The sequence below is a fragment of the Piliocolobus tephrosceles genome, chromosome 6, assembly GCF_002776525.5.
Source record: "Piliocolobus tephrosceles isolate RC106 chromosome 6, ASM277652v3, whole genome shotgun sequence".
NCBI lineage: Eukaryota > Metazoa > Chordata > Mammalia > Primates > Cercopithecidae > Piliocolobus > Piliocolobus tephrosceles.
In genome coordinates this window covers 21,289,881-21,317,841 of record NC_045439.1, presented here as the reverse complement: position 1 = coordinate 21,317,841, position 27,961 = coordinate 21,289,881, and the positions used below count along the sequence as shown (strand labels likewise).

General features: G+C 36.7%; 1 long non-coding RNA gene across 1 annotated transcript in view; it reads left to right on the top strand.

Annotated features, from left to right (window-relative positions):
- The window catches only part of LOC111538123, a 61,403-nt gene that overhangs the window by 21,820 nt on the left and 11,622 nt on the right, over positions 1–27,961 (top strand). The window contains exon 4 of the long non-coding RNA XR_002730222.1: positions 25,620–25,678. This is a non-coding gene — a long non-coding RNA (uncharacterized LOC111538123). The remainder of the gene's footprint in view (positions 1–25,619; positions 25,679–27,961) is intronic.

Below are 27,961 nucleotides of genomic sequence, written 5' to 3'. Positions count from 1 at the left end.
ATACTGGAGAGCTAACTAGCTGTCTGCAACTGACCTACCATCCACAGCGTGTAAATGATGATAGCACTGAATCAATCACGTCTAGTATACTTATAAGAGAACATCACTTAGAATGAACAAATATTTGAAGGAAAAAAAAATTCTTGCCTGAATCTTTTTGAAAAATTCCCTATAATTCCTTGCATATGCATTATGATATTATATTTTACTAAATGAGCAAAATGCTAATTAACTTTTCTATAGTTTTTAAAATGTAGTATGGATTAGTATTCTCAGGTGAAGGGTACTAAATAAATAAATAAATGAAACAAAAACAAAAACAAAAAACAGAAATGAAACACTTTCTCTTTTGGGTGGCATTACATTTGAACTTGAGTAAAAAAATACTTTCCTTGAATGCAGGAAAGACAACTGACCCAGAGTAATTTTGCGATTTGGAGAATACTACGTAATAATAGATACTTTCGGGGATGTCTACCTATTCCGTAAATACCTTTGGAGATCTTTTTGCTCTATACTATGGGAACAATGCCTGGTCAGTCATCATGTTCTTCATATGCAATTCTGAAATTTCCTGTTAGATTATGGGGGAAAGAAAACACTACTAAATTTGTTCAGTAATATTATTTCTTCAAGTACTTTTAAAATGAGAATCAGACATGCCAGTTATTCTTTTCTGGTTGCTTAATGTCAGTGGCTCTTTTGTAGTCATGGCTACAGAGAAGCAGAGAAAAACTGGTCATCGATAAGGGAAAGCCAGCAAATATAAAAAGATGATGATAGTCAGGAATTTTGCCTTTTCGAAAATGACAGTATGTTTCCTGACCTATGATTGTACAAGACAAGCTCCATGCATTCTAATACTTTCTCCCTTTTTAGCATAAGCTAGTTGGAGTCACTTTGTTACTTTGAACTAAATGTCTTTGATTGACAGCTATTTCTCAAATTACCAAAATATTCTCTTCTAATGTGATGGATAAAATTTAAGCATTATGCAATCTCCCCATTTGTTTTTTATGTGACTTTTTTCTTAATTAAAGTATACATAATTCATTCCTTTTGGTAGCTCAAAATTTAATTTTTTAAAATATTAGATTCAGGGGTACATATGCATATTTGTTACATGGGTATATTACATGATAATGGGGCCTAAGCTTCTAGAATACTTGTCACCCAAATATTGAACATTGTACTGAAACATAATACATTTCTGTCTTTTCTCAAGATGCTACATATATCCATTTAGTGACAGGCAATGCTCAATGAGTTTATGATACTATAAAATGCAACTTGTATATCAATAGAAGATATAGTTTTGCCTTCAGAAAGCAACATTGAATCTTATTAGAGTATGAAATACTTAACAACAATTAGGCAAAGGTCTATTCTATTTGGTCCATCTACATTTAGTTTTAGATAAAATTGAATTAAGATAAGGGGATAAGTCTTTTCTTCCTCACTGAATTTTATATAAGTTTGTCATGGTTTGTAAAGATAACAATAAGACTACATTTTAATAAAATTATTTATAAAATCCAATCACTAGAAACACCTACTAAGCCACTCCATGCAGAGCACTAAAGGGCATTCTATTACCACAAAGATGACTTTTGAAAAAACTGTTATTTTTCTATTCCTTATTAAAGGACAAGAAAATAAGAAATTGAATTTCATTTGAGAAAATCTGGCTTCATTTCTACTGACTATATCTGTTACCATGGGAAAATAAATTTAAAAGGCTATGTTTGAGTTTTATCAAGTAAAATATCAATCAGTGCCACCTTATATGGATGATGTAAAAATCACCGGAGGTAATACATAACATGCAAGGCCATTTGTAGAAAAGAAAAATACTTTTGACTGATTGGGTGTGTGTTATGGTGGTTGGCTCTGAGTTTTTCAATTTTCATACATGCAATCTCAGCTTTATAATAATTTTTTACTGAATACATGAAAAAATGTGTCTAAGAGTTAAATTTATGCTGCTTGAGATGTTTTTGTAATTGTTTCTGCAGAAAAATTTGGTATTAATATCTCTACAATAAGAATGTTATAAATTTTGACTATCCACTCTGGGAGGAAAATCTATGATATCATAATGAACTATAATTGTAAGTAATTCCTTTGAATATTCTTAGAAAACTGCCTGTAATTACATGAAAGAGTATAAGGTGTCTTGGGGCCTTTTACCAGCTGTTTCCTGTCATCATGTCATTCCTTGGAATTAGAAAATTTTAGATTTAAGTAGATTTGATCAGACAAGGATATAGTGAAACAAATGGAGACTTTGATAGACTTCTCCAATGGCGACAAGATGAATTTCATTCTTGCTACAAGATCTCACCCAATTGTATTCCAGACAATCTGTGACAGGTGGACTCAACTTACCATGCTACAGCCTGATGACATATTGGAAAAGCACCACGTCTTCCCTAAATTGGTTTTTAACATAAATATGAGTTAGAAAAAATATTTAATTTCAAATTAGTGGAAGATACGATAAATTATACTTCCAACCTTACAGGATGATGCAGACCAGTATGATTAATTACATTATTTAACTAATAATCCAAATTCTTTCATGTTTTAAAAACAATGTGAGAGCAGATCAATGGGACTATATGGGACAAAATATTGGTAAACACATATAACTGTAACAACTCTCACCATCATTTCCCACCAACATTTTGCATATAAATTTGTACATTCTTCTCGCTTACTGAGGTTACTAAAATGATCTTGTAGATCAAATCTCATCCCATCCCTTGAATCACACCAGTGCTTGGATGAGATTCTACTGAAGAAAACACCTGATACCATAAGTCATCTGGTAGTAATTCTGTCACAAGTTAAATGTGAGAATGGTAAAGCTTTGGAGATGCTTGAGTCTAATTTTTAAAATTGACTTTGAAAAAGTAATCATTATTTTAATTTTGTTTTTAATTCAATTAACTGTTCTTTAAGTAATAATAGGTGTATTCTCAGTTTAATAGCAAAATAAAAAAACTCCAATGAGGATTAAGATTATACATGAAGAATAGAGATTGTCAATTTACTTCACCTCCTTGTGTAGTATAACAAGCCCTTTATCTCTTTATAATTATGCCTGGGACAATAGTTATTTACTAATTAGTAAGAAGAATTAGGAATTAACCTAGATATGCTGCATAAACTTGCCTGATATTATCCTATTGTAGTAGAATTTGAAAGTTAAAAAAAATCAATACTGTCTAGGCACAGTGACTCATACCTATAATCCCAGCACTTTGGGAGGCCGAGGCAGCAGATCACTGAGGTCAGGAGTTCGAGACCAGCCTGGCCAACATGGCAAAACCCCGTCTCTACTACAAACACAAAAATTAGCTGGGTGTGGTGGCACACGCCTGTAATCCCAGCTACTAAGGAGGCTGAGGCAGGAGAATAGCTTGAATCCAAGAGACGGAGTTTGCAGTGAGCCAAGATTGTACCACTGCACTCCAGCCTAGGTAACAGAGCGAGACTCTGTTTCAAATAAAAAAACAAAAAAACATCAGTGCCAATAGTTCATCGTCATATAAATAATAATAAACATAACAATGACAGCCAAACATATCTAATTCCATTACTTGGTTTTAAGTTCAATGTCCAAATCACATACCATGTGTACATAAAATGTGTTAGAAAATAAAAGTTCTCTGGAAAAATCCCTGTAAAATCAACTTGGGATAGGGCTTAGGTCTCTCCTAGCAAATATCACAATGAAATAAGAATTTCTTTCTTTTTCTTTTCTTTTTTTTTTTTTTTTTATTATTATACTTTAAGTTCTAGGGTACGTGTGCATAACGTGCAGGTTTGTTACATATGTATACTTGTGCCATGTTGGTGTGCTGCACCCATCAACTCGTCAGCACCCAGAATTTCTTTCTTTGGCCACTTGAAATTAAAGCTTTTCAGTGAAAGCTAGGTGATTCTAATATCTGATGATACTGTAGGTCCCAGTGCTATATTTGGAATGGAAGAAAGTGGCTTGCATCCCTTTTTTGTTGTTGTTGTTGTTTTTTGTTTTTTGTTTTTTGCCTAGGAAGATAGTTCTTCTCCTGATGCTCATCAAAGTATTTAAGCAGACAATCTCCAGTTAGGTCAGATACCACCTACCAGCCCTGTTGGATGGCTTGAAGACTCCTGCTCTGGAGAATTTGATTTGACTCTAGTTTGTTGTCTTGGTATTTGTAAAATGACTGTCTATCTCCTTGCCTGATGTGACTGTTGCAAAGTCCCACAAGTTGCTGCAGACTATCAGTAAGACACTCATGATTCTCTTCTATCATTTCTTCTTCCCAACCATAAGATGCTATTCCTTTCCTGGACTTGGGAGAAACCACAGTGTCCAACTCCATTCTTTAAAAAATGGTAGCCCATTTCTCCCAAAGTTAGTTTTGCAAACATAGGAGCAGCATTAAGACATTTACTTATTTTTTAAAATATTTTCATGTCTAAGTTTTTGTATTAAGTTCGACTCATCAAGAGAGAATACAATGTATTCTAAATTCCACTTTGGGGGATTAGAAAGGTGTTTTTTTTTTTTTTTTAAATTGAGAACTTTTATATATGTTATAGTTAAAATGTAAAGAAATAGCCTTAAAATTTCATGTACTAAATATTTGAATCAGCTCTCAAAAGTAAGAATTTCTGTTTAGTACCTTGCATGGTACTTGTAAGGCAGGGTATATTCAATGCACATTTGCAGAAAGGCATGAAGGAAAATAGGAAAAGGACAGAGACAATAAGGGAAGGAGGAGAAGAAAAGAGGCAATTAAAGCCAGGAACTAGATCAACCATTTCTCAGACTTTCTTCAGAACTTTTGCCACAATGACAGCCTGAAACAATGAGAGATGTCAGTCCTATGAAAAGAATGGCATTAAAACTGTGACCATATCGTGAGAAAAAATATGAAAAACACATAATAGTTAGATAGCTTTATAGTTGGAAATTATGTGTGGTCAACCAGAGAAAATGTTACCCAAACAAAACAAAACAAAATCAATATTCTCTCATAATCAGAGGATTTTAGAGATCAGTGAAAATACACTTGAGTCACTTAGGAGCCAATTAAATATGAAACTTAATCAAGCAGCTAACGTGTTAGCTGCAGAATTTTAATCTGGACAAGAACATGAACAGAACCTGTAACCTATGCATGTACGCAAGATCCCTCGTTTAGTAGAGCATTGCCCCATACTTGGTAGGGCATTGCATTGATTTAAAGTTCTGCTGTTCGCTAGGCACCATGGCTCACATCTGTAATCCCAAAACTTTGAGATGCCAAGGCAGCCTGATTGCTTGAGCTCAGGAGCTCAAGACTAGCCTGGGGAACATGGCAAAACCCCATCTCTACCAAAAATACAAAAGTTTAGCCAGTCACAGTGGCATGTGCTTGTGGTCCCAGCTACTCGGGAGGCTGAGGAGGGAGGATCGCTTGAGCCTGGGAGGTAGAGGTTGCAGGGAGTTTAGATAGTGCCACAACACTCAGACCTGGGTGTAAGACCCCATCTCAAAATACGTACATACATGCATACATACATACATACATACATAAAATAAGATAATGTTCTGTTGTCATGGTCTTGACATTTTTAAGAAGTTTTGAAAAGAAGTCCTATATTTTTATTTTGGATTGGGTTTCACAATTTTGTAACTAATCCTAAGAGTGAACTTCACAACTATAAGGACAATGATATCAACACCCATTGGCACAGAAGGATTCACTGCACTGACTCTTCATAAGGCTAATGTGTCCCATCAATGCTGGTTGAAAGAAATCAGTCAGCAATCCACCTGATATCTTCATCATTACAAAATCAGTTTGAACAGGTATTCCTCAAAATCCTTTACAATGACATAATAATTTCCCTAACAGTAAGTAACTTGCAGGCCTGGGAAGATTTAGAAACAAGTACAGAAATTTCTAAGATGATGAAAAAGTAAAGCAACTTGCATACTGGATAATTTAAATATGTATAATATTCAAGAGAATTTCACTTGTGAGAGTTCAAAGACAGCCTTATGATTTTAGTTAAAAAATTAATTCAGGCTTGACATTATCGTGTTAACTTCATACCCAATATTAAAACATTTAAAAGCATATAAGAATCACAATATTTATAAATTAATAAGGTTTAGATTTTTTCCAAGTAATTGCTACTACTTGTTAGATTGAGAAATAAAATGCAAAACAAAAAATTAAACTGAATATAAACATTTTAGAAAGACCTGTTGTTTAAAAAAAAGCTATGCTAAGTCACATAATAATTTTAAAAATGAAGTAAACTCTTGAATAACCTGTTCTAAATGCAAAAATAATGAGAACATAACAATACAAACTCACATCATCAAATGCCTGGAAAATGAAGTAATTGTGTCCATTCAATCACACAATTCAGTTAACAAATATTCATTCAGCAGTGTGCTAAGTTTACAATGGTGAAAAAAATAGAATTGATCATATGCTGTTGTTAATTAGTTCTCTTGGATGGGAAAGTTAACATATATTGTAAGCCTGACTTATTGACAGGACGCAAATGCCCCAGATTGCTAGGGACTGTCTGAACGATTAGAATGTCAAAATTTTTATCTTATGTGGAATAGAATGGAACCCCAGATCCTAATTTATGCCTATTGTTCTGTCATAGTTTCTAATAGTCCCCTTTTTATACTCAAAATTTGGAAAGTATATTACGTGCCTGGCTCAGTTCTCTAGTGATGGCTTAAGCTTCTAACTTAGCAAATGCCATAATTGCTTACGCATACTTTATAATTTAGAGCATCCCTGTTTACTAGAGATATACTGTGAATCACAGTGCAATTTTAAATTCACTAGAAACCACAGTTTAAAAAGTGAAAAGAAATAGGTAAAATAAATTGCCGTAATATGTTGTATTTAACCTAGTATATCTGATGTATTTTCCTTTTTGATATGTTATACTAATCATATTTCAGGTGCTCAGTAGACATATGTGGCTTATTGGCTGCCATATTGGGCAGCACAGGTCAAAATCTTTGCTTTCCTGCCATGACATCAACCTGTATATAAGCAGTATCAACACCAAATTACCTTTGTACATGAGTAGAAATATTAATCTTCTCTTATCACTTGTCTTCAACCGATACAAAGCCTGTTCCACGATGCTTTCCATGGCTGAGTTCAGTGTGTTTCCATTTTGAGGCTCTATATAAACTCCTACAGCACAAACCAGATCCTAATGTAATGCCTTCTTTTATGAAGCAGGCTTCCATCGTGTTGAACATGAGATACACATTGTTTGCCACTGAAGTAGATAAGGCTTTGATGGTCTGCTGAGTTGATGGAGGTTCACAAACTGAGAGTAGTGGTCATGGATCTTCTCTGTATTAGTCTGTTTCCATGCTGTTGATAAAGACATACCTGAGACTGGGTAATTCATCTAGAAAAAGAGGCTTAATGGACTCACAGTTCCACGTGGCTGGGGAGGCCTCACAATCATGGCAGAAGGTGAAAGGCAGATCTTACATTGGCGGCAAGCAAGAGACAGAATGAGAGCCAAGTGAAAGGGGTTTCCCCTACAAAACCATCAGATCACATGAGACTTGTTCTACTATGAGAATGTGTGTGGGACCCACCCCCATGATTCAGCTATCTCCCACTGGCTTTCTCCCACACACATGTGAATTATTGGAGCTACAATTCAAGAAGAGATTTGAGTGGGGGCACAGACAAGCCATATCATTTCACCCGTGGTCCCTCCCAAATCTCATGTCTCATATTTCAAAATCAATCATGCCTTCCCAACGATCCCCTGAAGTCTTAACTCATTTCAGCATTAGCCCAAAAGTCTACAGTCCAAAGTCTCATCTGAGACAAGGCAAGTCCCTTGCACCTATCTGCCTGTAAAATCAAAAGCAAGCTAGTTACTTCCTAGGTACAATGGGAGTACAGGTATTGGATAAACATACCCATTCCAAATGGGAGAAATTGGCCAAAACAAAGGGGCTAAAGGCCTCATGCAAGTCTGAAATCCAGCAGGACCATCAAAACTTAAAGCTCCAAAATGATCTCCTTTGACTCCATGTCTCACAACCAGGTCACGCAGATGCAAGAGGTGGGTTCTTATGGTCTTGGCCAGCTCTGCTTCTGTGGCTTTGCAGGGTACATCCTCCCTCCTGGCTGCTTTCATGGGCTAGTGTTAAGAGCCTATAGCTTTTCTAGGTACACAGTGCAAGCAGTCAGTGGATCTACTGTTCTGAGATCTGGAGGATGGTTACCCTCGTCTTATACCTGCACTAGGCAGTGCTCCAGTGGGGTCTAAGTGTGGGGACTTGCACCCCACAGCTCCCTTCTGCACTGCCCTAGCAGAGGTTCTCCATGAAGTCCCCATCACTGCAACAAACTTCTGCCTGGACATCCAGGCATTTCCCTACATCTTCTTAAATCTAGGCAGAGGTTCCCAATCCTCGATTCTCGACTTCTCTGCACCCACAGGTTTGACACCACATGGAAGCTGCCGAGGCTTGGGGCTTGCACCATTGAAGCAACAGCCTGAGCTGTGCCTTTGCCCCTTTTAGTCATGGTTGCAGCAGCTGGGATGCAGTGTAGTCCCTAGGCTGCACACAGCAGGGAGGGTCCTGGGCCTAGCCCATGAAACAATTTTTTTCCTCCTCTCCCTCTGGGCCTGTGATGGGAGAGGCTGCCATAAAGACCTCTAACATTCCCTGGAGACATTTTTCTTATTGTCTTGGCAATTAACATTTGACTCCTTTTTACTTATGCAAGTTTCTGCAGCTGGCTTGAATTTCTCCCCAGAAAATGGACTTTTCCTTTCTACTGAATCATCAAGCTGCAAAATTTTCAAACTTTTATGCTTTACATTCTCTTAAATGCTTCTCTGCTTAGAAATTTCTTCCCTTAGATACCTAAAATCATCTTTCTCAAGTTCAAAGTTCCACAGATCTTTAAGACAGGGGCAAAATGTTGCCAGTCTCTTTGCATAGCAGGAGTGACCTTTTCTCTAGTTCACAAGAAGTTCCTTATCTCCATCTGCGACCACCTCATCTTGGACCTTATTGTTCTTATCACTATCACCATTTTTGTCAAAGCCATTCAAAACGTCTCTAGGTAGTTCTAAACTTGCCCATATCTTCCTGTTCTCTGAGCCCTCCAAAGTGTTCCAACCTCTACCTGTTACCCAGTTCCAAAGTCACTTCCACATTTTTGGGTATCTTTACAGCAGCACCCCACTGTACTGGTACCAATTTACTGTATTAGTTTATTTTCACACTGCTGATAAAGACATATCTGAGACTGGGTAATTCATAAAGAAAAAGAGGGTAAATGGACTCACAGTTCCACATGACTGGGGAGGCCTCACGATCATGGCAGAAGGTGAAAGGCACGTCTTACATTGGCAGCAAGCAAGAGAGAGAATGAGAAAAAAATGAAAGGAGATTCCCCTTATAAAACCATCAGATCTCGTGAGGCTTATTGACTACCATGAGAACAGTACAGGGAAACCTCCCCCGTGATTCAATTATATCCCACTGGGTCCCTCCCACCACATGTGGGAATTATGAAAGTCCCTCCCACCACATGTGGGAATTATGAAAATGCAATTCAAAAAGAGATTTGGGTGCGGACACAGTCAAACCATATCATTCTCACTGTGGTGTTGATTTTCTCACAGAAAAATGACTCATTATGAAACACTGTTCAGAAATAGCTTCAATCCATCATTGTAGTTATAGGAACATCTAAGTATGTGTTGCATACCATTATGTGTAAGTTTTACAAATGGCCTTTTGTTTCTGTTTACATGTCTCATCCTCTAGTCCCTAGGAACTCTGCTAAACAAAATGTTGTAGAAGCAGTCAACATAACCAGAACTACAGGATCCAAAGTAGGTTTAGAAGGAAGGAATTGGGATAACCTAATTTCAGTGTCTTTCCTCATGCCCTGACCTGAATATGTGAGATCCTGGAGAGTAGAAAGCATAATCTCTGGCTAATCTTCCCCAAGTGTTCCCTAAACAGACTCTGAAGGACTAGCTATTAATGGGAGTGCAAATTGTGCACATATGCAGCACTTCAGCTCCATGATCTCAATATCTTGCATTTAATCCTGAGAAGGTACATTTTCACATTTTACCTTAGCAAGAGACAATGAAGTATAGTCAGTGCTCCTCAGGTTGTTCCACAGAAAGAAACTAAGTGGTGGAGAACTATGAATATAGCCTGGAGGAAACTAATGCATACCAAATACATTTAAAGTCTTCTAATGTATGCTAAAAATGGTTAGTTAATTTATGTCCTATTACATATTGGTTTGTTTCAATTATAAATGGTATATTTCCTTCAAAGTATTTGAGGAACAACTGTGCTAAAGCAAGATGGACCGTATCTCTCTGTTCAGACCCACTTGGGTTCTTGTCCTAGTATGTGAATGTGGATAAGTCACATAAACGTAAAGAACTTTAGTTCCTTCATGGGTAAAGTGGTAATAAAGTTTAATAAAGTTCATAGGGTTCCTGGAGGATTACATAGGATTTGAATGCACAAACTTTCCTTTGGGACAAAAAAAAACCCCATAAATTTTTGTGTGTGTCTGCTACTGCTCCCCTAGGCTCTACCTCCTTGACACATGTGTTTCTTTGTTTAATAAATTGTTATTAAGTGCTCATCACATTTCAGACTCTGTGCCTGATAAAATAGTTGTCAGAAATAGATCTGGTCTCTTTCTTGTGGAGTTTGCATACAAGTTTATCCATAGAACTGCTGGCTTAATATTCTCAACCAAATAAGATATATTATAAATGCCTGCTGGATCAATGAAAAATAAGTGGGGAAACAAATACTAATTAAAGTATTGAAAGAGTGAAAAGTTATATCATTTTAACCACTCCCTTTGGAATGTCCTCCTCCTAATACTGGAATAGAGAGGGAGGCATTAAGCTCTCCATTATTTGAAGTGGTTGCTTCAGTTGGTGCCATCAATGTTGGTGTGGTGATTCCCACAGAAGTGCATCCAAGGTAAATCCAGGCCCTCCCTTCAAGGATAATGCAAAGGTTGACTAAGAAAGGTCAAGAGCTTTTGCACATTTTAAGGTTCAGTGAGTAACATGTATGTTTGTCATGAACATCAACACCGAACCTCAATTGCAAGAAGAGCCTGTTGTCAACATGCTTTTGTTAGCTCTTAGAGAGCTCGTTGGATAAGCAGTTACCTTGCTTCAACATCAGCAGTTAAGATGGATGAAATGAAATGAAATATTTAAGAAAATTAATGAGAAAAACTCTGGAACTCATCAAACCCTGTTGTCCAGAACTAAAAATGAGTAAGGTAATGGGATGTCAATGGTTTCCACAATGGATTTCTCAGCAGTCTGCAACAGAGCCACAGTTTTATGTCATATATGAATATCTTCTGTGAATAAGATTTCATTTGCAAAAGCAAACATCTCTATAGTTTAAAAAAATGAAGTCTGCAAACCTAGATGATTCTAAGTTTTCATCGTCATCTAAGTCTGTCATTTTGATGATGAATCTGCAAAGAGAAGCAGCAAAACATTTGACCAATCTTTTTGTAAATTTTTAGTTCTATGGAAAAATGCTTTCTTCTTAAGGGGTAATTAATTAAGGGAAATTATAAGCCCCTAAGTAATTTTATTTAAATCATTGTCTGAACTACTTCAAGTGAATAAAAATACTCACTAGCACACAGTCTTAACTGTTGAAAGTTGTTATCTCAGTAAAGATAGGTATTCACTAAACAAACATTTAGCCTGTCTATGCTGGAGTTCCTCCAGAATGAGGTGTGACTTGCTCCTTAAGTCAAACTTAATTATTTAATGGGGCAATTTAAAATAGTGGATGTTTTATATTATGATTTATGAGGTATGAAGTTACATTACTGTACAGCTATGTATCTAGCAAGGCTTCCTTGTGTCCATAAAGGGTGATTTAATCTTCTTACACTTTCTCCAGCCAAAGCTGTGAAAGAAAATTTATTTTGTCTTCAGAAAACAGAAGTTATTTCTTTTGAATAGCATTAAGTTTTCATCATTTTAGCCTGTCACTTTTGTCTTTAGGCAGCAGTAATCTCTTATATTAAAATAAAAAAAAAAGACTTAAGTTACAGAAAATAAATGAGCTACTTCTTTCCAAGATGACAAGTTGAATGACAAATTTACTTGGAAGTTGAACTAAACACCAAACACTGACAAAATTTAAAATACACTTAGACAGAGATATCCTCTGGTAAAACACATGATAAAATATTGATTGACTTTTCGTTTTAAATATTGGAATTCATTTTTCACACAAAAGGAAAAGCAAATATCACCTTAGACACAATGGGCAGAAGAAGAACGAAATGGCACTTTTCTCACTTATTTCCCACTACCTCTAGCTTGTATTTTGAATTCTTGGCTGTGTTTCCTTAGTCAAACGGAGGCCTCTGTGTGGGTCACCACTTGGCTAAATTATTTTACACATAAGCAGGTAATGAAGTATGTTTTGTTTGGATAAAGTGATAACTGATATATTTCATTTTACCACTTTGAGGAACAACAAGAAAAATGTTACCTCTTCTAATAATCAGATTTATATGACTTTGATCCTCATTTTAGTTCAAGTCTTTCTCTTCTATTAGAAATACTTTCCAAAAGTAGCAAACACAAATATGGTTTCCAGGTGTTCTAAGTCCTTTGTGTGTATAAATTAAGTTGATCCTCTCAAAGCTACAAGATGGGTCATATCATTACACCATTTTACAACTAGCGAATCTGAGGCCTAAAGAAATAAAGAGAAATTTACCAAGAAAAATACTCATGGAAATGCCCAGCCACTGAGTACTCCAGAGCTGGGTGCTGGAAAAGTTATCTGTGCTGAAAGAGCTGAGGACTGGTGGAACTACATGTGTTGCAAGATCTGGGTGCTAGAAAAGCTGCACGCTGCAGAAGCCTGCTGAGCTAGCAACAGAACAAGAAAGCATAGCCTCCTCCACCTGCACTGTTTATTCCATGCTCTCTACTGACAAAGCCAGCTGGCAAAGGAAATGTATTGAAAGGGCCTAACTCCATTTTCAAAGAGCAGGTAATGAAATATGTTGGATTTGGATAAATTGATATCTAGCCTGGTTGTCCACAATGTTTTCTTATACATTCCTTCCAGAGCCAAAGGAGTGAGCTGGTGGAATTGAAGCATTGTGTATTGTGTTGATGTATAGACATTGGGGGAGAGAAATTTCTTTTTTCCTTGTGGTACTGTAACTGGGGGATGTGAATCTAGGCTGCCAGATGACATATTCCTTGCCATGCAGAAAAAACTTCCTTGAAAAAATAACAGCACAATCACAGACTCTGTGAGAAAGACAGAAGCAACGCCTTAAAAATATCATAGAAGCCCCTGGATCCAGACTTACCTAAAGTCAAATTTACCCCTAAAATTCTTACACAGTCCCATTTTCTCTTGGTTTGTGTTGAATTTCTGACACTTCAACAAATATTCTATCACAGTCACTTGTTTATCTATAATGAAGTGTTTTTTCTAGATCCACTCTCCAGAATGCTCTTTGAAAAGTACCCTATCTGAAGTCAAGTGAACTTGGTTTGAATTCTGCTACCTCCATTTATTAGCAGTTTCCTTAAGTGCTCTTCAATTTCATGTTCTCTAAATTGAACTAAGCTCCCTTATGGTGTTGGGGAAAAACAATCAGTGTTCAAATAATGTCACTTGATTCTCTTAGTTCAATTTTTACATTAATGGTTTGAAAAAAATGAACTTGCACAGTGGCACTAAACCATACTTTTCCAAGTTTAGAGGGTCAAAAAATGCACATCCAACAGATTCACTTAATACAAAAGTCGACTAAAGGAGACCCTTCTGTGTTCACCATACTGTTTTCTCGTGTTGTTTCCTCAATGTAGTCAGACACAATCTTTGTTATGTTGAAATGTCTGACAATAAATTCACCACTTCTCCAGAGTCTTGAAATTTAGAGAGGCTTTGTCCTTCACTTGGTTCTTTCACTTTTCACAATAATCTTCTGAGCTATAGAAGACTGGGAATAGGAAGTCACGATAGTAAGTCTTATGTTTATGTACACCTTTTATCCTGAGGAGTTTATTGACATTCTAAAGGTCAAACAATTCTGGAGAAGCCTTTTGACCCTTAGACTCATTCCTGTCCACAGCAGACTGCATGGTTTCCTCTCATGATACAGCAAATGTTTTCTTTTTCTCCAAGCATCCCAACCTCTGCCTTTGCAAGCTCTAATGCTATTACCACATGGCCTTAAAAAAAAAAAAAAAATTGCCAAACCTTCTCTCTGCACAAATTCAGATAGTTCTTGGGATTTAGACCAACTCATTTTTTTTTTTTCTAGTTTCCTTTAGAAACTTTTTTCTAGTGAAGTTGCATATTGGAGGAATTTAAAATGTAACCCAACTATTTCCTAGAGTTCAAAAATCCAATTGTCTCTTAAGCAATCAGCTAATTAATTATAAACACTATAAAGTTGCTTTTTTCCCCACTCTTAAGAAACCCTTTAAAGGAAAGGTTTGATTTTTTAGTGTTTGGAATGGCTTGTCTTTACAATTTTCTTGCTGTGTTTAAGACTGAAATGCTTTGACAAGTATCTGATAGTGTTTGCCTTTGCAGCTGTGTGGTAGTACCAACAAGTCTCTGGCTTTAAAGATAAGCAAAAACATTTACTACAGAATTATTGAATAGTGATAAGAAAAAAAAAAAAAAACAATAAAGACTCAAGCAACACAGATGGTTTTCCCATTAACTGCTAAGAGTGTCTCACTCACGTGGTTCCCAGGAACTACACAAGGTAGAATAAGCACAGAATTTAAAAATAAAATTACTTGAAATGACTTAAAGAAAATAACTTCAAAATAATTAAGATCTAATCAAAACCAAAACAACTCCTTCCAATCTTAAACCTACATATACAGGACCTAAAGTTATGATTACACAGTCAGTCATATGTTTTTATTTAAATTCCATTTTACGGTATTGAGTTTACAGTTAAGTCAGATAAATATGGTTTTTCTCTTGATTCTTTTTAAGTCTATCGTCATGATTGTTATTGAACTGAAAGATTTTCTCATTAATTATTTGCCAACTAAGGGCTTTGGCTATTGTATGTGGTGGCATAACTAATCTCATCAGGAGTCGGCAAGGTTGAATTTTCAGCTGCCCTTAGGTTTTTATCACTTGTGCCTTTGGATTTATGGCTCAGCTTTAATTTCCAAGATATGGTGGCTACACTATATTTATGAAGTAGACTTTCTTTTTCTGATCTCATCATCATGTCATTCTTCCTAGATATTACCTGAATGCAAAGGCATTGGAAGTCATTTTTTGAGATGTTTTTGAATGAGAGAACAGATAATATTAAATAATATTTGTAAAATGTATAAATAGTATATTTATTATGTTAATGGTGATATCAAATTTTACTCAGATTCCTGCAATAGAACATTTATCAGATCAAATACTAAGTTTAATTTACTGTTAAATGAAAAATTGTTAATGGCACTTGTCAAAAATAGTAAAGAAGATTTTATTCAAAGAGGGCTGTTGCAATGGGGTCTTATGGTAAGGGAGAGAGGTTGAGCTCAACACCAAGTACAGTAAGGAAAAGAGAGTTTGTAGCCAAGGAGCAAGGTGAGGAGTTAGTAGATGGAAAATTACTAAGAGGTAGAGTAATTCTTTGTTAAACTGACTTAGTAAAACTTTTGCTGAAGGCAGGCCTGAGCGATCAGATATCAAGAGTGGGCAGACCAAAGGTGGGGGAAGGGATTTTCACTAAACTGACTCTGCAGGATTCTTGCAAAAACAGAATAATGCAGAGATGAACATAGAAGTCCAAGTCAGGGTTTAGTTGAGAAGAGAGATCAGGAAAGACTGACTAGAGTTTGGTGAAGGAGAGAATTTTTGTTAATACAAAGTACTCCTATACAAATTCTGAAAATTCCCACTTCATTCCCCACTCACCAATACTTACCAGGCCTGTTTTATCTTTATGCCATTAAGTTAATTCTCTGGTAAGATATCTTTGAATGGCAATACCAGTAATGGAGGCAATCCATGCAAATACTCATTCAACAGTCTTTTCTTTCTTTTTCTCTTTTTTTGTTCTTCTACTTGCAGAGCAATGATGGAAGGCATTATGGAATACATATAGATCATTCAGACACACACCTTTAGCAAAGGTTTAGCAAAGACTAATAAATGCACATGGTTAACTATGATTTTAAAAAATAATTTTTACATGCTATACGAAAAAGTAAAAAGGAAGTCCACTAGCGGCAAGGAATCACAGAATCCTAATTGAAAGATATATTGTAGACAAGATTACAAGATTCAGTCATGTGTGTATAGAAGGCAGGGCATTCTAGACAGAGAAAGTCACATAATTTAAAGTAGGTAGGTAAGCAATTATTATATGTTTCTGGGGAAGGATTAGGTCTTTCACTAGTTTGAAAAATTTTAGAAAAGTAGACCCTGGTTTTCAGTGTATCTTTGTGCCTGGCCATATAGTATCTTATGAATAACTCATTTAATGAAGGAAGGAAGAATAAATAAACAACAAGATAGGAAAAATAGTTTGGATCAAGTTGTAAAAGCCTCTGAATGCCAGCCTACAGAGTGCGGATTTTATCTATAGATAGTACAGGTGTCCCTGAAACAATTCTCATCAGGGAAATTTCATAATTAGCACTTTAAGTTAGAGAAATTCATCTGAGTACAATGTGTAAAATGTGAAGAGAGAAGAAAGGTGGTAGCCACAAACCTACAATTTCTATGTGATGAAGGAGAAAGTTAGTTATCGAAAAAGCTCTGAGAGAGTGAGATAGTCAGTTCGCTGCTTTCACTTTATGTAAGAGATCAGAAAAGGTCCGAGCATACTTAGTTGTCCTTGGAAGGAAAGTCTAGGTATCTGAGAATTAAAAGGTAGAGACTGGATGAGGGTAAAAGATGTTTATTGTGTGCTCACTATGTGCTTTTTCCTGCATATTAATTGCACTGGACTCAGCTAATCCTCACACCAGCCCTATGAGTTAGATATTATTAAAATCTTCACTTCTCAGGGAGGGAAATTTACCTTCTGAAAGGTACTTAAAGTCACTCAGCTTGTAACTGGCATAAGCTCTTGTGTAGAAGCCGACAGAGTAGACAATGCACTGTATCTGTATTAGCTCAATCTAGCCCATTACTAATTATCACCTCAATAATGGTTGATTTACATGAACCCTCTAGAATTTGTTTCTTCATCTGAAAATGATAGAATTAAATTAGATCACCTCTTACTTCCCATTCAGCTAAAATTTTTTTATCATTTGTGAACTGATTGTAAGATTATAAATTAAGATGATTAAAAAGTACATTCCTGTGTCTCTTGATTCAATCCCAGTGTATATAGTGTCTACAATATCATTAATCATCCAAAAACTCTCTGTGTTCCCTACTTTATCTTATTTCTGAATTTGAGTACAGAAGGGAGAAAGTTAAAAACTAAACTAAGCAACAAACAAAAGCCCTTAGGAAAAAGAAAGGAAATAAGATAAGACGTCAGTATCATTATTATGTTTATCTCTTTTGACTTTGAAGATCTCTTCAAATAAAATTTTCCACTTCATTACCTTCCCCTTACTCTGGCTTGGTTTCTCCTATTTCTCTTTTTCCTTAAACCTATTTTACTTTTCCTGTATTGATGCCAACTTGGATGGATGCATTTTGGAAAGAGGATGGCTAATTTAATTCCAGTTTGGCCATTAGGATTCCTTGGTCTATATTCTTTAGGCTAGGCCTTATCTTACCTAGGAATACTAGTTCTATCGAGCCAAAATTCTTGCTTTTACGAGAAGATACCATTTCTAAAATGTGAAAATAAAATTTAATTTCTCCTAAAGTTTTCCTTTTTGCCTGAATTCTCCTCACTTCAATTTCTAAGGTTAGACTTTTCTAAATTAAATATCTGACATCTCAGAAAACCTCACTCTTTTTGGAAAAGAGGGCTGAAATGTATGATGTGACATGCCTTACATCACCCATTATGACTGAGTCACTTATTCCTTAAGCTGTTAATGGCTCACCTGAGAATTCAGACAAAAAGGAAAACTTTAGGAGAAATTAAATTTTATTTTCACATTTTAGAAATGGTATCTTCTCATAAAAGCAAGAATTTTGGCTCGATAGAACTAGTATTCCTAGGTAAGATAAGGCCTAGCCTAAAGAATATAGACCAAGGAATCCTAATGGCCAAACTGGAATTGAATTAGCCATCCTCTTTCCAAAATGCATCCATCCAAGTTGGCATCAATACAGGAAAAGTAAAACAGGTTTAAGGAAAAAGAGAAATAGGAGAAACCAAGCCAGAGTAAGGGGAAGGTAATGAAGTGGAAAATTTTATTTGAAGAGATCTCCAAAGTCAAAAGAGATAAACATAATAATGATACTGATGTCTTATCTTATTTCCTTTCTTTTTCCCTGGGACTTGTGTCAATCTAAGGGAACTCTTCCTTGGGGACCAACCAGCTTCTAAGGACTGGGGATCCCCTTTGTCAGAATACAAACATCCAGACTCCTTACCTCAATTCTAGACAATTTTGAAGGATCACCTCAGGTCTGCTGTCCAATCCTGCTCCCCTCTCTTCCTTTCACAGGTGCTTTTCCTAAGAGCAGTATCCAACAAATCTTCCACACACAAATTTCTTGCTCTGAGCTTGTTCCCTGGCCAACCAGATCAGAAACTTTGAGGATTTGGAACTATCTCTAAAGTTTCTGGTTTTCATGTGCTTCTGAAGGCAAAACCACAGAGATCAAATGCCACAGGAAAAAAAATTGGTGGTCTGAATGAGAAGTATCAGTTGCTTTTGAAAAGAAAAACCTCCAGAGGTTGCATCACTTTATAGGATAACTCTGCTTATTTGTTTCAAATGTGGTCTGGAAACATCCCAGATGATTTGAAGCAAGTTTGAAATATAAACAATTTTAATGCTTGCTCATCATTAATCCAATTTCCATAAAACCAGTAGTGAATCTATTCGCTCTATGACTGAGTTTATTTATCAGTAAGATGGAAGCAAACACTCCTAGTATGGACTGATTCTTCTTGTTTGCTGAACCCAAATACCACAGTCTTCAATTACTCCCAAAGATCTATCTTGAACTTTGATGGCTTTCGTCATGAGGTTTCAACTAATTTTATACAGGCATTTTTTTTTGTTTTGTTTTGTTTTTTTTTGCTTTAAGATACAAAATATAAACAACTGTACTGCAAAGAAGTTTGCAGTGATTGTATCACTTTGTATGATAGACAGTCAGTTTCAAATTGGATTTTAAAAGTGATCTAAAATACTATTTTTTGTATTTTCTCTTGCAAATCAGACCAATAGAAATTTGACTCCTCTGACATCACTGGAATCACATAGACATACAACCTTTCTAAAAGTAAGGTACTTTTAAATTCAAAAGCAAAGAAGATGAAGTACCCACATTTTATGACCCTTACCTATTGCCAGATGCTCATCCTTTTTTTTCCTTTTTAGAGACAGCGTCTGGCTCTGCTGCCCAGGCCAGAATACAATGGTGTGATCATAGCTCACTGCAGTCTTGAATTCTTGGGATCAAGCAACTCTCTTGCCTCAACCTCCCAAAATGTTGGAAAAACAGGCATGAGCCACAACACCCAGCCCCATCCTTTTCTGAGAGGCCGATGTTGCCATTTGTAGGCTGCCTCGATGTCCAATTCAAAGAGGTGTTTCTAATATCATCTATTAAGATGAACCCTCATGTAAGAGAGAAATTTTAGAAGTCATTAAGAGTGATCAATTAAAAAATAAAATTTTAAAGCTCATAAAGATGTAAATGGAAAGTGTTTTTAAAAATAAAATGCAAACACATTGGCCATATAAAATAATAAATACAGTTTGACCTTCTTTAAAAGCTAGCATACACAAGACACATCTCCACTGTTCCTTTTCAATACTCAGAAACGGAGAAAATGTGTTCACAACTGATGTTCCACTTCAATATTTTAAACATCCAGATACATATCTCACTATGTGTACATACATGAAATAACCTAAGAATTTCAAAAATATATCTGCATGTGCAGATAGCAGGCAGGTAAGATTGGAGTGAATCGTGTGTATACTACCCTTGACTCTTAGCTCATTTTATAATTTAAAACATGAGAAATACTAACACCAAGTGGTGAGATTTTTTTTCCTACAAAGTCTCCCTGACATTCCTAGCCATTCCTTTTTTCTTATCCAAGACTAATTATTTTAAGATCTGGCCTTTGCTAAAGAAAACAAGCAAATGTGGGTGAGGCTACGTGGAAAGGGATTTTATATAAAACAGACGTCCTGTTTTTAGGGGAAGGAATCTCAACATCTTTGGAGCTGCCCTGAAGAGGTAATAGTCTTTAAACAATGAAAACAAGGGAGGTCATAGAGAGAAGAAAGGTAAAAATAGACAGAAGTTAATGCCATTTCCAAAAAACCTGATGGGACTGAACTGGACCTCAGTAGTACCTAACAGAATGAAACCCCCAAACTACACATGCGAGTCAGCTCATTACCCAGGGCCTACTTCAGGAAGGCCTCCTGAGTTCTCTTATCGACTTGGGAGTCCTTTTGCTCTAATCCACAGAGGGGATTACAGCTGATAAGTTATGACAAGCACCCCCTGGAAACCCAGTGAGCCAAGAAGGGCATCACCCCTTTTGGTGTGTGCATTCACATTACTTTGGCACTTACTATTATCATTTAAATGTAATCTCACCTTAGAAGAAAAAAAAATTCCCCCCTTTGCTGCAGACTTAAGCATGACAAGGTAATTGAAGTAACTTATTAAGACTTCTAAATGAGAAGCTCCAGATATTAGAACTGCCAGAGCTGCAGAACAGAAACATCACATGCCTCCCTTGGTGACAAAACCTCATTAAACAGTGCACACACACAGGCACACACACAAACATACACACACACACACACACACACACACACACACACCACAGAAAGAGGAATAAAAAGAAGGCAACAAATCCCAGTTCAGACAGAAAGAGGCCAGCTCATGCCTACATCGCTGAACATGTAGACTAGAGCCATGACACCAGAACCCAAACCACAGCTGTTCTCCTTTCTTACAAAGAGCAGTGTGGCCAGCTAGGCAGAGGAGGAGGGAAAAAAAAAAGTACAGATCACAGATAAAGCCTGTTAAAACTGACCTCTACTTAGAAATATTCATGTTCTAAGAATTTTCTCTTTCTCTATTAAAAAGAAAAATCCTGATTCAAGCATAGGCAACAGAAAAAACAAACAAAAAAGAAACACAAAAAACATAATGTCCTTTTTTCTTCATCCTGACAGGGTGAAGTGACAATAGGGACTAGCAATATGTAAATGCGAGAACAGCTATGTGTTGGACTCCCAGTCAAGGGGCAGATCATGCCAGGTCTGCAAGTAGCATCTACTACAAGATGTGCCCCCTAAACCATGGCTCTGACCTTATTACTCCACATCAGCTGTCTAGATTGACTCAAGAGGAGGAGGGATGCTCATTAGATGCAGAAAAGTTATCTGAGGCAACTTGAGCAATTGCTTCTTTTATCTTCCTGGAAGAGCATGGAGGCCATGTGTAATATCCTTAAGCTGCTCATCCATTGTTAAGATGACATTTCTTTATCTCTTCAGTTTAAAGGCTTATTTGAGAGTTCAGTGGTTTTCCAATCACAGGCTAACAGTTTTTCCAATGTGGCTTTTCTCTCTCTCTTTTTTTTATTCCAAGTGTTACAAACTTGGACTTTGTTTTCCCTTCCTATTCAAAGGTCTATTTATGGAGTCCTTTGGAAGATGAAACAAATATTAAAAGGTCAAATGACAAATATGTACTGAGTGCCGACTATGCATATGATACCATGTATAGCACAATGAAACTCGAGTATTGGTCAAAACAATAAAGAAAATAAATGTTGATAAAGAACTATGTAAAGATGTCTGTATGTTTATAATCTTAAAATAGTGCACATCTTATTTCTCTTAAAATGTAAAGTCCAGGTTATAGGTTAAATTATGTCCTCTAAAAAGATACGGTGAAGTGACCTCGTTTGAAAACAGGGTCACTGAAGAGGTAATTAATTAAGATAAGGTCATACTGGGGTAGGGAGTTCCCTTAATCCAATATGACTGGTGCTCTTAAAGCAAAGAAAAGACACAGAGGGACACAAGAGGGAGGAATGCCGTGTGGACCACTACAGGTTTTAGAGGGAGTGTGGTCCTGCCAACACCTTGATTTTAGACTTCCAGCTTCCACAACTGTGACAACAAACTTCTGTTGTTTTAAGTCACCCACTTTGTGGCACATTGTTATGGCAGCCTGAAAAATCAATGCAGATGTGTATTGACTAACAATGGGATTACCTCTCACTATAACCCTTATAAGTTGAAAGTATCTTAAGAAAAAGAATGCATTTAATCCACCTAACCTACAAAACAACATAGCTTAACCTAGCCTATCTTAAATGCACTCAGAGCACTTATATTGGCCTAGGGTTGAGCGAAATCATCTAATACAAAGCCTATTTTACACTAAAATGTTGAATATTTCATGTAATTTATTGAATAGTGTACTGAACATAAAAAATAAACAATGGTTGTATAGGTACTCAATGTATGGTTTTTATTGGATGCATATTGCTTCCACACCCTCATATAGTCAAGAAATTATGAGTTGAACTACCTTAAGTTGGGAACCATCTGTACAGGCCCTAGGACTCAAACTCTGCTCTTCTTTCCTATCAATCACTCCCTTGGTAACATAACTGGTCTCATCATTTTAAGCTATGTTTGAATGACTCCCAAATGTTTATCTTTAGGGCAGAACTCTCTTCTGAAATCCAACTGCCTACTCAGAATTTCTGGTTGCATGTGCAATAAATAGTGCAAATGTTAGGTGACCATAATTTCATTCTTCATCTTTCTCCCCAGTTTTGGTCTTCTAGCAACCCTACTAAAGTAGTCTTGAAGCAAATACTATTGGTTTTACCATGAAAATACCTCCAGATTCCATCCATTTCTTACCACCTTCCCTGCTAGCACCCTGTTCCAAGCTCCCACTATCCACTCTATGGAACACACAATAGTGTCATAAATGGCATTTCTACTCCCACTTGTCCTGCCTAGAGTATATTCCCATTACAGTAGTTAAGCTGACCATCTAAAGAGCAAGTGAAATCATATCACTGGTCTTTTCAAACATCTTCCATAGAGTTAGGTACTACTTCACTGAGAGTAAAAGCTAAATGCCTTTAATGGCCCTTCGGGCCTTTTGCCTACACCACCTTCTCCCCTTATCTATCAGAACTCTCCTCCTACAGTCATGCATTGCTTAACAAAGGGGGGATAATCCTGAGAAATGTGTCTTTAGGTGACTTTGTCTTTGCGTGAATATCAGTGTGTACAGTCAACCCTCTGTATCCATTGATTCCACACTCATGGATTCAAAAAATCATGGATCATAATATTTTTTTAAAGAGTGTTGTCTCTGTGCTGAACATGTACTAGTTTTTTTCTTGTAATTATTCTCTACACAATACAGTATAACTATTTGCATAGCATTGATATTGTATTAGGCATTATAAGTAATCTAGAGATGATTTAAAGTGTCAGGACAATGTGCATAGGTTACATGCAATTATAGCAAATATTACACCATTTTTATCAGGAACTTGAACTTCTGTGGATTTTGGTATACACAGGAAGTCCTGGAATCAATCCCCCACAAATACTGAGGAGCCAGTGTGCTTACACAATTCTAGATGTTATAGCCTGCTATACACCCAGGCCATATGGTATAGCCTATTGCTCCAAGTATACAAACCTGTAAAAACCTGTGCCATGTTATTGTACTGAATACTGTAGGCAATTGTATCACAATGGTAAGTATTTGTGTATCTAAGCATAGAAAAGATGCAGTAAAAATATGGTATATGGTACACCTGTATAGGACCTGTCCATGAATGGAGTTTGCAAGACAAGAAGTTGCTCTGGGTGAGTCAGTCAGTAGAGTAGTGAATAAATTTGCATGCCTAGGAAATTATTGTACACTACCATAGACTTTGTAAATACTGTATATGTAAATTTAGTGTATGTGTAGATACACTAAATTTATTTTGCAAAATCATAATTGCACCGTGATGTTACAAGAGCTACTAGGTCACCAAGAGATAAGAATTTTTCAGCTTCATTATATCTTATGAGACCACCATGGTAGACTGGCTTGTCACTGATCAAATAGTATTATGTAGTTCATGGCTATATTTGTCCTCTTGGGCATTTACTTTAATCCATGTTGGCCCTCCTGGTTTTCTTCAAATACAGTAGGCATACAGTGTTTTTTCTGGCTATTCTTGTTATGTGGAATGTACTCTCTCCTCATCTCCTTAAAATCTGTGCTCAAAAGTTGTTTTTACAATGCAGCCCACTCTGACTGATCATTCTAGTTAAATAGAAAACCCTTGGTCTTTGCCTCTCCATTCTTATACTCCTGAGCCCCTAATTCTTTTCTCCAGACCACTAAGCTTGTTATTCTCTCTATTTACTTATTACAGTTTATTGTCTATGTTTTCAACTAGAACGTTAGTTCTAGGAGGGTAGGGATTTGGGCCAGTTTTATTATTTGATGCATCAAGAGAGCAAAGAGTAGTACCCAGTGTACTCTCTACTCTACTGACTGACTCACCCAGAGCAACTTCTTGTCTTGCAAACTCCATTCAGGGACAGGCCCTCCTATACAGGTGTACCATATACCATATTTTTACTCCATCTTTTCTATGCTTAGATACACAAATAATTACCATTGTGTTACAATTGCCTACAGTATTCAGTACAATAACATGGTACAGGTTTTTACAGTTTTGTAGCCTTGGAGCAATAGGCTATACCATATGGCCTGGGTGTATAGCAGGCTATAACACTGCACATAAAGAGTGTAAACACTCTTTATGTTTGCTCCTTATGCACAAATTCATTCAGTGATAGTGCCTTGCCATAATATGTAGTTTTAAATGAAATTTATGCCCTATATTCATATGTTAAAATTAATTCTATCCTCCATCCACAAAAATAAATAAATTCACTTTAACATTTGCATTTTAGAGCAATAAACAACTTGATGTTTGAGATGAAGACACTAATTTCCAAAGAACACAATGTTAGTTCAGTGGCACAGTCGGAAGGCAGATTTCCAATCTCCATTTCTTGTGCATTTTCCCACTCACACACAAATGTTGGATATCTCACAAACAGACAAACCCACAAACGCATGTTGCATATTTATAAAATATTCACATCCAGTTTCTCCCTACTGAGTCTGTCCCTATGGCAGATTCTTGTACTTCCTATTTAACTGGAGGTATGTTCAGGCACATGACTAGCTTTGGACAATGTAATGTGAATGGAAGTGATGAGAGTCACTCTTGTCATTTCCAAGCACAAGTTTTAAAGGTTATGATGTGGTTTCACCATCTCTCATTTTTCCCTGGCTACAGTAATGCCAATGTGCAAAAATACACGTGCTTCTCCTTTGCCCCTAGATGCCAGCATGAAAAAGATATGGAACACAGCCCATGTTAGCCCTCGAACAACATGAAATGTGAGTAAGAAATAAACCTTTACAGTTGTCAGCAAAAGTTGACTAATAGACTACATAAAACTTCCTACTAATAAGTTCATTTCTTGAGTGCTTCCTATGTGCCAGGAGTTTGGCTCACAGTATTTTCTTGATTTTCACAACAACTCTATAAAGTAGATATGATAAATTATATTTCCCAGGAAACTTCAGTTCCGGGAGGTCAAGTTTTCTAAAGCTACACAGCCAGAAAATTACAGAACCAAAATTTGATCCAAATGTTATCTGATTCTTAGACATAAGCACTTAGTCTTTTCCCCTAACATTTAATGCTAATGTTTTAAAAAATAATACATATCTTGGCTGGGCACAGTGGCTCATGCCTGTAATTCCAGCACTTTGGGAGGCCAAGGAGGGCAGATCACCTGAGGTCAGGAGTTCAAGAGCAGCCTGGACAACATGGTGAAACTCCGTCTCTGCTAAAAAATACAAAAAACTCAGCCAGGCAAGGTGGCACATGCCTGTTGTTCCAGACTTGGGAGGCTTGAACCCGGGAGGTGAAGGTTTGCAGTGAGCTAAGATCATACCACTGTACTCTCGCCTGCTCAACAGAGCAAGACTCCATCTCAAAATAATAATGGTAATAATAAATAATAAGTATCCTAAAGTTAAAGCTTGTATAGATACAAGAAGTCACCATACAGATAGTGCCCAAAGCCCAAATATCAACATGCAGCTTCTTTACTGTCCCCTGCTCAGATTTTCCAATGAAATATACAGAATGCCTGGGAGAGGCTTTTGACTAATCACGTAGGCTAAAGCAGTTAACTCCCAGCATGGGTGGCCATGGACTTTGGTTTTGTTTGTTTTACAACATGTTAGAACACTGCCAGCTAACATTTTAAAACTTCATTTTTCCTTTTAGCCAAACCAATTCCAAATGTTTGAAAAGAAATTATGGGAAGAACTAAGATTAACTGGCAATATAATCTTTTTTCTTTTATTAAAAATAAACATTTTGTAGAAAAACAAGATTCAGCTCCTCATTTCAGTGGAGAAAAGAGAAAGGCAAATCATCACTCAACCCAGATATATTGGTGTGAAAATTCCATAGTTTTTCTCAAAATTTTCAATATTTATTTAGATATTGGGTAGCTGGAACTATAAAATAGGCCAAAGTTACAACAGAAGGTGACCTGTGTCTGAATTAATTAAAAAACCTTTTAGTTGGAGTAATAGAAAGTTAACTGTTTTGTGTTACTGACCACAATTCTTCATTCTTCACAGTATCTATGTTCTCTGTCATATAATAAAGTAGCACCCTCTTACTATGTACAGGTTGTACTTTCCTACATCTGCATTGCTCATAGAGACTTCCATTGGCTGATTAAAACTAGGAAGTGCCAGCATGCTGGCTCACAGCCTAAACTTCAAGAAGCCTTGCTTATTCCATTTGTTCTCTTGTTCCTCTGCATTTTTCATGAGAAGAATATGCCCTGGCTAGCTTGCTCAGCCCAGGAGGAGACCAAGAAGCATGAAAAAACATGAACTCCCCGTAGTCAAGTCCAACTTAGATTATCTCACCTTTGGCTAACTTGCATGATCCGAGGTAATTAAATGCTGATTCACTCTGGAGACATGGTAGTTATGATGTAATAATAGATAAGAGGCCAATTCAAGGTAGCTTCAGCAAAAATGAATGTTTATTGGAAGAATAAGAAAGTGGGTCACAGAATCTGAGAATTAGTGAACCTAGGGAAGTATCAAGGTCACAACCTGAACTAGAGCAGATAAGTCAATGGGCTTTCTCTATAAGGACACTAATATGTCTCAGCTCCCAATTCCCTGTCTCTGTCAGTCACAGCTGCTTAGAAAGGTTCATCCAAGAGTGATGTCAGCAGATAGCAAAATAGGAGCTTCCAGTTCAGGTCTTCTCACAGGCACACTGATTCGACAACCATCCATACACAAAAATACCTTCAGTACAATTCCAGAATCATCATAGGGGATTACAGCACATGGGTAAAGCAAATAATGAAAAAATATGCATTGAAGAGAATAGAAAGGACAGTGACAATTTACCCAAGTCATGCCTCCTCCAAGCCTGCAGCACAGTGTCAAGAAAACTTGCTTCTGCCTCAATGCTCTCCCATGGGGAAAGGATAATAAAGTCAGCATCTGAATTCACTGCATATGCAGGCTTCAGACCCATCCAGTGGACTCAGTTACAATGCCAGGCCCCACATATTGGGGTTTCATGCTGCTAACAGTAGTCAAGAGTACTAGGCTGTCCTTGTAGACCCAGGT